At 38.6% G+C, this 14,109-nt stretch overlaps 1 protein-coding gene across 8 annotated transcripts in view; it reads left to right on the top strand.

The window, feature by feature from the left end:
* Positions 1 to 14,109, top strand: part of LOC137237161 (very long chain fatty acid elongase AAEL008004) — a 127,522-nt gene that overhangs the window by 101,007 nt on the left and 12,406 nt on the right. The window lies entirely within an intron of this gene.

Genomic DNA, 14,109 nt, shown 5'->3' on the forward strand with positions numbered 1-14,109 from the left:
CGCACTGGTTTTATGTATACATACAATAGTTTCTTTATTCACGCAAATGCTAAATAACATAAGAATATTCGTAGTATAAAATATAAAAGTTGTATTGCCCCTCTTCATTTACTTTCATTTTAAATTAAATTCACTCCGATAATTCTTTCCGATACAATTCCTCTTTAGTACTTTGGCATATGATCCTCTGTGGGTGCTCCATAGAGTACTACAGTGAAAGTACTTTGGAAAGTAGTCTAACGTATGTACTCTATGGAATACTCACAAACCTCTCCTAGGACATCGCAATGTTAATTGGAGCACATTTTTTGTATGAATACAGATTAGTTTTGGAACACTCCTAAAGGAGTATTCCTTACACTATTTATAGAGTACTCGCGTTTTTGAAGGGTATCCATTGCGCCATTATCGCGCATTCAATTTTTCGATAGGATTTGGGCTCAGGAAAAAAAGTTCCACTACGCATAACTAAAAAAATAATTTGCGAGCCTGCGAAAAAAAAGTAGATTTTTCGACCAAAATTCTTCTAAATCTCCATAAAAGAAATTTTTTTCAAAAAACGGCATTTACCAATTTTGCATTTGCCAATTGACACGAAAAAAACACATAAAAAATTATTTGGAGCCTTGAAAATGAAAAAAATGCATAAAAAATCGAAAAAATCGATGAAATTTCGCAGGCTCGGAAATTATTTTTTTTTTTGGTATGCGTAGTGGAACTTTTTTTTCATGAGCCGAAATCCTATCGAAAAATCGATGGCGCGATATCGGTTAATACATCGACCTAGTCTAATATCCATATCGGTATAAAACAGCTGATCAATCCTTAACCTATAAATATTTCATTTTCGGTGAATTAATTAACTTTATTATTTTATGCGTGTGGAATGTTCTTCGTTGCCTTGTACATAAGTGTCGTTTCTTGCTGTTTTTGTTGTTGCGATTATTTACTAACAGCATAATATTCACCACACTGCCCTCCACCTAAGTCAGATCCAACCGCTAGTAGCCTCTCCAAATGGACCACCCTTCTATTTCGTGGTTTCCCAATTGTTTGTATGCGGTATGCGGCATCACTGATTCGCTTCACAACTTTCTACGGGCCTTCCCAACTGCACCGAAATTTGGATAGAACACCTCTCCGCCGGTGAGGGTTGTGTAACAGTACCAAATCTCCCTCCAAGAAACCTTCCGAATTGTTGTTCACGTCGTACCTGTGTTTCATCTTACTACTCATTATCCTGGTTCGTTCCCTCACACTCTGTTGTTTGACCAATGAACTACTTCGTAGAGCTTGAGCCTAACGGATTAACTATACATAATCAGTATGGTTTTGACGTTTCACAAAAGTTATACGTCGTGGCTTGAAACCACCCTTGCATTATTTCTGGAGAATTATTTCTTTTGTTTTAACGCGTCCATTTGGGTTAGTCAATGCCAGTGTTCTTCCCGCAGGTACAGTCGGTTTTGATTTGTGTGTTCCATTCGTTCCACCAATCTTTGCCCTGCCTACTGCATTTGACTTTCGTGGTCTTTGCCGAATCTCTCCACCAGCACTCGCTTAATGCTGAACCCTTTCTCAGAACTGAAGTTAAGTACCTCCTTGTTCTTATATCCACTCCCAATATGACTTCCTCAACGATCTCTGCCACAACGAATTTGTGTAGAACCATAAGCTTCCTCATTAAGACTTCACAAACCACTCCTCCCTGGACCGTACGCAATCTTGCTTCAGGTAATTGCTTTACTCTACTGTTTACCAAATCGGATCGGATTAAAGAATGATGCACCCGTATCTATGGTCAGTAAACGCTCCTCGCCATCCACATATCCTCCATCGGTAAGACTGTTCGATTTTCTTCCGATTTGTGATACAGAGATAACGGGACATTCAACAGCTGGAGCTAGCTCTCGATCTATACATCTGGTTCGCTCTTGCTCATCTCCTCCAGTTTTGTACTTAACACCACCCGTGCTGTTGTAACCACTAGAATCAATACCGCAATGACGTGCAATGTGACCTGGCTTCCCTCATTTGACACATTTGATAAGTCTTTCACTCCGCTTTTGCGATCCTTTCAGTGCCTCTTATATTGTGTTCACCCAGTCTGGCCTTTCTACTTCCAAACGGCGTACTTTGAAAGCTCGCTTACACAGAAGCGATGCTGTTTCCTGAATCAGAGCATGTGATACCGTTTCTGCGAATGTAGGTTTTGGGTTTGCGTATATGGCTCGCTTCGTTTCGACATCCCGAATTCCATTTGTGAAAGTTTGAATTTTAACTCTCTCAGTGTATGCCACAGGTGCGTCCCGCCTTTGCAAGGTGAGTCAATCTTTCAATTTCCGCCGCGAACTCTTGATGTTTCACCAGCCTTCTGACAGCGGTTCAGTAACTACATTTGGTATATCTGTCTCCTATGCTCGGTTCCGTATCCTCGTTCTACAGCAGCCATCAACGCTTCATAGTTATTCCGCTCTTCTTCGGGAAACGTCTGTAATGGTGTGAAGATGATCGCAAGCTTGCGGTGGCTGGAGGAAGTGGCTCCAAGCCTCCAAAGTCAAGGCACGAACGCGCGGTTTGAGGTGGTTGATAAAGCGCAAATCCCCACGGTACCAAAAGTTAAGGTATGGATACCATTCGTGATGAGGTCGGAGGATACACTGGGACTTTTGCAGAATCAGATCCGAACATACCGATACAGGATTGGCAGGTACTTGCTGTATCTCGGCCTAATGAGGAAGGTCAGTTTTACATCTTCCAAATAAACAAGCAGGTGGAGGACATATTGTACACGAAGCTTGGAAAAATGTCCTTTAGTACAGGAAAAATTTATATGCGACTCAGGAAAAGAAGTGCCAAGGGTACAAATCCCAACACGATAGAAGTGGGCGAAGTCGAAAAGGACCTCAAAAGCCTAAGAGAAAAAGGACAGGTGGAGGTACCCGACGTCACCACGAAGGTGTTAGAAGAGGTGCTGCGAGTGGCGCAGAGGAACACCCGGCACAACATTTACGAGAGGCTGAAGGAGGCATCGAATACTCTAAACCAAAAGGGCAAGGGGAGGACGAAAACGTCACGATGAAGGTGCCGGAGGGGGACAAACAGCCCAATGGTGCTGCGAGTCTTACAGATAAGCCTCCAACACAGTAAAGTGGAGTCGAGCGAACTCCTCCTAACCCTTGAGGAGGGTTCGTTTGACGTGGCGCTGATCCAGGAGCCGTCGCTGTCATCGAAAGGAAAGGTTTCTAGACTAAGCGCACGCCGATTTGGCGTTTACTACGCGCAAACGGAAGGACGGGTGCGAGCTGTAGTCAGAGTAAGGAAACTGCTGCATTCATATATGCTGTCTAATTACACTACTGGGGACCTAAGGTGGTGGCCGTTGAGCAAAAGAATAAGCAGGCATTTATCCTGGCATCCTGCTACCTGGCCCTTGCTGCGGAGGTTCCGCCGATGGAGTGCAAGAGGCTAGTACAGTACGAAGGGCGGTTGGTCATAGGCGCGGATGCAAATGCGTACCGCAATGCGTAGAGACGAGGAGGTACGAAAGAGAGAGGTGAATCTTTATTTTGTTACATCCTGCAAACCAATTTGCAGATAGCCAACAGGGGAAGTGTTTCTACATACAGTGGTCCAATATTCAGCAATGTTCTTGATATTACATTGAGCTCCGAACGTAATATAACAAGGTATGATTGGATGGCTCTTGATAGACCATTCTTTTCCGACCATGCGTGGCTTCAGCATCGCCCTAAAGAGGGTAGAGAAGGGAGGAATCTTTAGAAACTCTAGGTCAACGAACTGGACTAAATTCCAGAAACAGGTGAAAACTGGGACAACCCAAAGAGGTTGCCAATATGGAGGAACTGGAGGAGTGTAATGAATTCCTAACAAGGACGCTTATGACTGCGTATAATGGAGCTTGCCCTCTAGGAAGATCCAGAGGAAAAGCAAAGCCGCCATGGTGGAACAATGAGCTGAGTCTCTCTAAGGAGACAGTTAAAAGAAATGTTTTAGCTAGCAAAGACCGCGGAAAGCGAAGCGTGTCGGGACGAGTACAGGGATCTACTGAGGATCTTGTAGCCGAATTACCATTCCTATCTTGCATGAACCACATTTCTACTTGCCAGTCAAATTTTTTGTATAAGATTAGTAGAATGCAAATTTTTCAATCATAATCTTCCAATTAAAATTTTGGATTGAATTTTAGTACAACTATATCTAATTTTTTTATATCTACCCTATCTATGCTATTATTATTAATTATAGCTATTTTATCTATATCTACTATATCTTTATTATTCTGTTCTATGATTTTAGTTCTTATTTAGTTATACCTACATGCAAATATATCTCAAATTATTTTGCCTTTTTAAGTTTGAATTCTAATTAGAAGTACCGAATTTCGAATTACTTTTATATCGAAAAATTCGAACTTCAGGTTTTGTCATTTGCTAATCTAGGAATTGCCACTTCATGTAAACAATATTAATCAGGCCTGTTCTGAATTCCGACTCGGAATGAAAAGTAAAACGACATTGATTTCGACTCGGTTTCTATTTGGTGTTCTCAATTCCGATTGTAAAAAATCGATTCGAAGTCGATTTCGAATCGTTTTCATTCCGATTCGGTAACCAGTTTAAACAGCTGTTTTTGTTTATGTGTTTTGGTTTAAGCATCATAAAATTTTATTTTAATTAAAAAATGCCTGCAGATATGGTTTTTGATGCGCAGACGCAAGAATACGTGCTATTGTGCGTGCGAATCGTAAAAATGCGCTGGATCGGAATTCAGAACAGGTCGACTTCATTTCGATCAGCATCGATTTGTTTGCCTAATAGATTTCTTGATAGAAGTTTTTAAAGAAAGATTTATTATGCCAATTTAACTCAAATTTAAACAAAAAATACACACAACTCTTCCAAATAAAATGAAGAATTTAAAAAAAATTATTTGAAAGACAAATATCGCAACATTTGTGTATAATCTGCCAATTAATTTTCATTCCGACTGCTCAGAGGCAATACTTTTCAAACCGATAATTTTTGGTCGGAATCGAAATTGAGAACACCAATCCATTTCGATTCCGAAAAAATTGATCGGAATCGGAATCCAGAACAGGCCTGAATGTTTACACTGACATTTATCATTCAGGCCTGTTCTGAATTCCGACTCGGAATGAAAAGTAAATCGACATTGATTTCGACTCGGTTTCTATTTGGTGTTCTCAATTCCGATTGTAAAAAATCGACTCGAAGTCGATTTCGAATCGTTTTCATTCCGATTCGGTAACCAGTTTAATCAGCTGTTTTTGTTTATGTGTTTTGTTTTAAGTATCATAAAATGTTATTTTAATTAAAAAATGCCTGCAGATATGGTTTTTGGATGCGCAAACGCAAGAAGACGTGCTATTGTGCGTGCGAATCGTAAAAATGCGCTGGATCGGAATTCAGAACAGGTCGACTTCATTTCGATCAGCATTGATTTGTTTGCCGAACAGATTTATTGATAGAAGTTTTTAAAGAAAGATTTATTATGCCAATTTAACTCAAATTTAATCAAAAAAATACATACAACTCTTCCAAATAAAATGAAGAATTAAAAAAAATTATTTGAAAGACAAATATCGCAACATTTGTGTATAATCTGCCAATTAATTTTCATTCCGACTGCTCAGAGGCAATACTTTTCAAACCGATAATTTTTGGTCGGAATCGAAATTGAGAACACCAATCTATTTCGATTCCGAAAAAGTTGATCGGAATCGGAATTCAGAACAGGCCTGATTATGTCGTTTTAAGATCTTAAAAATCACGACAATCGCGACGATTAAGCAAAAAAAAACCAAAAATCCCGCATGTTGCGACTAAGCCAAGCGGAAGAAGGCGGTGTCTCAGTTTTGAGTTCGTGCTTCGATACCGTGCGAAATTTCTGAGTCTTAAGTGTGACTCTCGTCGACTTTCAAAATCGAAAGCTAAATTTATAAGTCGGTTCGAAATGTTCGCGATAATCGAGTTCTTAAAATTCATAAATCCGCGAGATTTTAACCCACGAAATTAATTATAATATATAAAAATTTTAAAATTAAAAGGACCCCCGAAATCCAGCATCCAGTTTCATCATCCTCTGAGGACGAGTTCTCTTTGGGATGCGGCATATTTCCTAGTGTATAAAAGAGTGAAGTTCGCTGCCAAGTTTTTACTTATCTTTGAAAGAAAAAGCTAAATTTTTCGGAATTAAAATCGTGCTTTTACTTCTAAGTCCTATAATTTAAATATAAATTTTGTTTTCTTACAAATTAAAGGAAAAGAAAATTCCATGGTTCTTAGTTTTTGTAGAAAAAATGTGGAAAATTAAATATATTTATCTATATAAATATAAAGTGTACATGCATTTAATTATGACACACATTGGTGTCTATATCTAATCTTTCTTAAAGAAGAAGAAGCAGAAATAATGTAGGGATTTCCAAGTTCGTTTTGTTTTAGTCAGAGACTACAGAAATCATGGTAGGGAGGGCGATTGTTGCAACAACACCATACAACATGCCCCATACTGAAACCAATGCGACATCAAAACTTGTAAGTCAATGTAGGTATCCGCTTTCCTTTAGGTATCTTTTTTCCTTTTCCTTTGACACGTTAAATAAAATAATTGTGCTGTAGTGTAAGCTGGCAGCGAAAGATAGGAGCAAGAACTCCACTCCGTTAGCCGACGAGCAAGAGCCAGACTTAAAAACGTGCACCCGCTCCGTACTTTTTGTATATACTGTGCTTACTACAAAACGTTGCATGCTACAATCTACAAGCGTAAAATTTCCAGGGCGAAGAGTATCTCATGGAAAGTGTCTGTACGAACATAGAGTGCTCCAGCGAAACGGCGTGATTGAAAAAAGTCTTAGCAGGGGGAAACATAGTCAAGGGACTAATAAATAAAGAGAACGGGGAATGGTCACGTAATAGTGAGGAATCCCTTGAGGTGGTTTTCGATACATTTCCTATCGGGAGATGATTTAGAAGAGCCAGCAGACAGCAATCACACTTCCAACACGGAACGGCTAGTGCCGAGCTTGGTAACCAATACCAAGGTCGAATGGGCGGTGAAGACGTTTTCTAAGTTTAAATCGCCGGGCCCACATAGTATATTCCCGGCCATGCTACAAGTTTCAAGGGGAGCGGTCGTGCAATGGCTTGAAATAATATTCGATGGGTGCATAAGGCTAAATCATGTACCGCACTCTTGGAGAACTGCTCGTGTAGCTTTCCTACCATAGGCGGGGAAGATCGGTCATGTGCATCCCAAAGACTATAGACCCATTAGCTTAACATCATTTCTGCTCAAAACCTTTGAGAGGCTGATAGATGTGTACATAAAGTCCAACGTGGATGAAAAACTGCTCTCCACAACACAACATGCGTACACCAAAGGCAAGTCGGTAGACACCGCATTGCATAGGGTGGTAATAAGCATAGAGAAAGCCCTGGAATATAAGGAATATGCTCTAGGAGTCTTCTTAGACATTGCCGTGCTTTCAATAATGTTTCTAAATGGGCGATTATGGATGGTCTTAATTACATTAAAGTACATCCAGCCTTAACGAGATGGATCGGCTGCATGTTAAATTGCAGGAAATTTACATCACAATTGGGATTATACGAGGTCACGAAATCAGTGGACAGTAGCACGCCGCAGGGAGGGGTGCTATCACCTCTGCTGTGGACGCTGGTCATCAACAAACTGCTCAGGCGATTCGATGAGGGATCCGTAAAACTTACGGCTTACGCAGATGACGTTGCAATCGTCATAAGTGGAAAGTGCCTTCCAACGATTAGCAAGAACGCCTCAAAGGCACTTTATGTATTGAAAAGAATTCTAGGGTGTACGTGGGGCTTATCGCCCTCTCTTTCTCATTGGGTTTCTACAGCGATTGTAAACCCTATTCTATACTATGGAGTTCTTGTTTGGTGGAAAGCCACACAAAATAGCCTTCCTCAGAAAATTAGAAGGAGTATGCAGACTATCAATGTTTAGCATTACGGGAGCCCTGAAAACAACCCCGACGGTTGCGCTGTATGCCATTCTGCACATTCCACCTGTAGACCTGGTAGCAAAACGTTACTGCAACCAGCCTCGGTGCCTCGGGGCAGCTTGAGCGCTGACCATACGGCCATAGTAGTATAGCGTCATCAATCATAAAATGAACAGACTACCTGATTCCCTATCTGCGCTTCGAGGGAGATCTTAAAGCCACAATAGAGGTGGATGCTTGACGCAAGGGTGCTCAAATGGCGGACGAGCCGATACATGTGTACACAGATGGTTCCAAAGTAGTGGAAGGAGTAGGGTCCGCGGTATACTCTGCTGATCCGGAAATAAACAGATCCTACAAGCTGCCAGATCACTGACATATTAGCCGTAACGAAAGCAATAGAAACACTGGAAGAGGATAGCTTAAGCTGCATCGGTGTTAAGTTTTATATTCACAGTCAAGCAGCAATTAAGGCAATAATCTCGCGTAGCACAGCATCCAAATGCGTGTTAGAGTGTAAGCAGTCTCTGGAGAGAATCGGGACATGGAGAAGCATACATCTATATTGGGTCCCAGGGCATATGGGAATAGATGGGAATGAAAAAGCAGATGAACTAGCTAAAAAGGGCGCATCCCTTGAAGCTTGGTCCGTAGAAGTCCAAATTTGACTGGGCGTGATTAAGACAAGGCGAGAGCTGCACATGATCGACCAAGCGGGAAAGGCGGGGTTCAAGCGCGGGGCTGTAAAGTGTCGAAGTGTAGGTCTTACAACCTTAGACTCAAAAAGTTGCTTCTATCATTAAAAAGGGGGGACTGTAGACTCATGACGGGTATTCTGACTGGACACTGCCTTCTAGCGTCACATGCCTTTAAATTAGGCTTCGCCAGTGATAGCAGATGTAAGAAGGTTTGGAGGAGGAAACGATCGAGCACGTTCTGTGCTCGTGCGCTGCGCTTGCCAGGCTAAGACTCCAGCTATTAGGAGTGATACCGATGTCAGATCTTGAAGCAGTAAGTGGCTTAAGTCCTAGAAAGCTTCTAGTATTTGCCAAGAGGACGGAGTTATTTTACAACATACATATGTCCTGTTTTTTGATCGGGGTTTTCAGTTTGGTCGTTAAAACAAACTTCTGGTAATACTACGAACTCATTCAGTCTATGAGAGGTCCTCATGGACCAGCCAGTTCAACCTAACCTAAATCGTCAACTTCCATTGAAATGTTGTTATCTAAGACAATTTACTTGTGCAATTTTTATGTTTACACAAACACATATAATCTTCTGTATATATAAAAATCAAATTCTGCATGTGTACTCGCTATGGAAACGTATTTCCCACAATTCAATCATCACCAAATTGTGGCTATGGGTTCCTTCGATCAACACGATGGTTTTGGGCTAAAAATAATTTCGATATATAAAAGGGGCGTGGCACCTCCCATACAAATGGAATCTTTGATTCTGCATAACTCTGAAGGTATACATGGCAGAACATTGAAATCCCTAACACCACCAAGAAAATGTGGAATTGGGAAAAGGGGGCATGGCACCATCCCTACAAATGGGAATTTTCAGAACTATGGCTGCCGTACAAATTTAGGTTATTTTAACACCTAAAGTTTGACTGCATTGATGAGTTTGGCTATTATTCCTTTTGGACGTTTAGTAATCTGCTGCCGTTAAAAAAATTTGTTAGCTTCAGTCTGTAAGGTTATATTTATATTTAACTTTAAATGAATCTACTTTAAAGAAAGTGAATTTTTGTTCTTGTTAATTTTTTATATTTCAATTTTGAAATTATTCTTCTTTCAAAAATTTTCATTCGTTTATGAATTTTATAAACTTACTGTAACATACATTTAGGAGTCGTTAAAATAAAGATATTTTATAAAAAATAAAAAGTATGTGTACAATTAAATAGTGGTATATTTATCAACTACCACATTGCCGATCAGCCAGCCTTTTTTAAAAAGCGTACAAAACAACCTCAAATATAACTTCAACAAGATTAGCAGAAAATTAACAAATGCCCAGTGCCATTACTTGGCCATCTTGTTGGGATCCTGAACGATGAATGTATTGTTACGAATATTAGCAACACTAAGGGGTACTGTCATCCCTTAGCGATGCTAAGCAGTGACTTGTATGCACATCAATAGATCAATCATTATGTCTACACATATGTCCATACGAGCAGCGGAGAAGAGGCGCACAAACACATGCATATATCTTATCTGAGGTGCTCACAAGAGAGGGCAATAATTTGTGAAAGTATTACTCACGCGCATATGACAAGCTATAAACGTAGTTGTGGCTGGTAATTTTGTAGCTGATAACTAACTAGTAAGTTCTGGAATGGAAAAGCCTAGAAGTATGCAACGAGGAAATCAGACAGTATAAAAGGCGACAACAGTAGAGGCGCGAGTTAGTTTCATTTAAGCAAGCTATTGGGTGTGAAGTATCAGTGTTATTGTGAAGTACTGTAATAAAGGCCATTTTGCATTATTAAATATTGCAGTTATTTATTCAACAGTTTAGTGATTCGAACGTTAGCAGAAGGGCAAATAAGAGGATTTGCAGTAAATTCGTTACAGTATAAAAGCTAGAATGCAACCAAGCAAACATTAAACAATAACACCACAAAAAGCGTGCAAGAAAAGCAAGCAGCAACAGAAGCAAAAGCAGTAGCAGCAACAGCAGTAGTAACAACAACAGCAAGAAGAAAAAACGTTCCTGGTTGATGTAAATTGCTAGAGCAACAATTAAGAGCAGAAAAGATATCTCATCTAAAGCTATAACTTGGAGCCGAACAATACACATAGAGCTGAGAGTGTTATCCATGTGCATTTTAAGCCAAAATTTTATTCAAAGAAAAAAATTAGATACACACAATAAGCAGTGCGATTTATTATTATAATATCCTGTATAAAATTACAATAATTCCAAAACTACAATCTAAATTTAACTAAAGAATTCATTTGAAATAAAGAGCAGTGAACTACAACAACTACAATAGAAAGCGGGAAGAAACAACAACAACAACAAATGTAATAGAAACATGTAATAGACAGCTCGCACGCGAGTACAGAGAACGTGTTGAGAAGGAACTTAGGAAAATTTGTTACGAAGTTTTGGGTCTTCTGGACAACCACCTTATTTCAAAATCAGTAAAAAATATGCAATTGCGACAACTATCAACAACAAATAAAGGGATTTGGTGAGCTGTATCTAACATTTATTTTATTTAAATTTATATTATTTATATGTATGTATATGTATATGTATCAAAATAAATTAAACTTTTGTAAACGCTCCTTTCTGAACTTTTTTCTTATAATATAATTTTTGTAGTTATTTTAATTAACAATGTTTCATTCACCATCAAATACACGCACATCTACACCACGAAATCAAGTAAATGATTCGCTTATCGATTTAGACAATGAAAATTATCAAAATGATTTACCAAATCCATATGCGAATCGAAATAACGAAATTATTGCTACATCTGTAAAACTTCCCCAATTTTGGACCAATTGCCCTGAAGCATGGTTCATCCATGCTGAAATGCAATTTAGTCGAAAGAACATTACTCAGGAAGAAACAAAACATGAATATGTCATAACTGCACTTCCGCAGGATGTAGTTATAAAAATTCTTGATTTTATTCAAAATCCCCCTGAAGATAACAAATTTTCTGCATTAAAGCTAGTTTTAATCGAAATGCACTCATTAAGTGAGAATGCCAAGTTAGATCGAGTGCTATCCGATTCAGAAATGGGAGATCGTAAACCTTCTGAGTTTTATCGGTCTCTAGTGCTACTCTCTGGAAACAATTTTAGCAAGGAAATTCTTAAAAAGCTTTGGATGAGGAATTTAATAAAAAATTTAAGTGTTTTTCTTGCTAATTCGAATTCGAGTGAAATAAGTGAATTGGTTAAATTAGCCGATAATATTTGGGAAGTTTTTAATAAAAATGAAATAGCTTCAGTTAGCAATTTTCCAAATTGTAAACGCGAAAATGCATTATTTCAAATTTGGTTCAAACAACTAATATTATTTGCATAAATGGGCCTCGAGTCAGCTCAGCAAACGTTGGGCGGACACTACGTCTTGCAGGGTATTAAGATCTTTCTGGCTGAAAGTGGATGGCAAGAGGTCTGCTGAAATAATTGTGTTCACTAAGGCTCACCTATCAATGGTCATTGGGGTTTTGACAGGGCACTGTCCCATGGGTATCCATGCGGTACGTCTCAATATATTAGAAACTCCATCCTGCTGCAGCTGTATGGAGGATGATGAGGTGGAATCACCAAATCACTTTATGCTTGACTGCCCAGCTTTTGCCAGAACTAGGCGAAAGTATTTCGGTCGTGACTCACTTGGATCTCCCGAGGAGCTATCCAAGGTCGAGATCGGGATCATTCGGAACTTTATCGTTGCTACCCAACGATTCTCTAAGTAGTTATATCTACGTCACCGTTAGTTTAGTTTATTATATGTGGTATCACAACGGACCGTCATGTTGTCCAAGTGAGCTTCCCCTATCAGGGAAGCTACCACCCAACTTAACCTAACCTAACATTTTTCACAACAAAAACAATGCAAATAACACGGAAAAATTATTTGGAGGATTTTACAATGATCCATTAAACTTTATTTAAAAGTATAGTAACCTAAACACTTTCATTTAATTTATTAGAAATTCATTAAAATATTTCAGGCCGTTGTAAAATATATTTTCCAAGCCGAATTCTTTTTTGAAAAGAGGTAATCTTAATTTGTTATTTTGTTCTTATAGCATATGAATGTCCAATAAATTGTCTTAATCTCGTCTAAAAATCTATTTTTTTGCCAATTTTGACAACTTTATAATGAATATGATCTTTAAATTATAATTTACTATCAATCTGGGCCCCTAGTACTAAAAAGTTTTAACCTTTAAGTAATTCACAAGGTCTGCTATACGCCGTATGTGCTATGCTTTTTTCAAATTTTATATTGTAACGAATTTCGGGAAACTCCGCTTATTTTCCACCTTCTATTAACGTTCGTATCGCTAAATTGTTGAATAAATAACTCTAGTATTCAATAATGCAAAATGGCCTTTATTAAAGTACTTCGCAATAACACTTATACTTCGCAACCAATAGTAGTAGTAGTAGTTTATTTATTTTCTTTTAAAAATGGAATTACAAAAGTAAAAGTAAAATTAACCTGAACTAGATATAAAATAAATAAAAAAATTTTTTAGACAATAACAATAAATGTTGTGTGTCTTAATATCATTTATATCTAAAAAAACATTTAGGAAAATTCGTTCATAATAAGACTTCTATATTTAAGACAGTTACTTATATAAACGTAAAGCGAATGATAGTTACAACCTTTTAGGATATTTATCACCATCTGCAGATCTAAAACTTTCTCACCAAAACAATTATACCGAATATCTTTATATATAGGACATATGCCAATGAAATGGTATGTGTCTTCAACAGGATTTAGGTTGCAAATAGAGCAGTTTACGGAAGCAACGTTTTTGAAAGTTGTAGCATTAAGATTTAGCAAGCCACGCCTTGCCCGGAACATCAGTCTTGTGGCATACACAGAATACGTATCATTAAAATAGGTGGAGTCCGTAGGAATCAAGCCGGAGTAGAGGTCATGTGACCTAGACTGGCGTGCACTTTCGGTGTAGTTATCAAACTCTTTTTGAATCAATTTTTCTAGTACTATTGGAATACTAAGCTTGAGCGATGCGTGGGAGAAGTCCGACTGGGGAATCATGTTAACACTTTCGTAAATGTTTTTCCACTTTTTGACCCAGTAGGAACATTGCCTTACTGCTTCCTCTGCTACAACGCGGGGGAGTCTGTTTGGAGTCAAACTTAAACAGCGTGAAATATAAAGCATGTGTGTACGCAAAGTATGTATAAATAGGGAGCATAAACCTGATTCTGGGTGTATCATATAATTTGGTGTGTTAGATGGCAGAAAGATTCACTTTTTTACAAAGAAACGCAGAAGTTTCTCTACGCATTCAAACTTATCAACACCCCATATTTGGGCACCGTAAA

This window comes from Eurosta solidaginis, chromosome 1 (assembly GCF_040869045.1).
Source record: "Eurosta solidaginis isolate ZX-2024a chromosome 1, ASM4086904v1, whole genome shotgun sequence".
Lineage (NCBI taxonomy): Eukaryota > Metazoa > Arthropoda > Insecta > Diptera > Tephritidae > Eurosta > Eurosta solidaginis.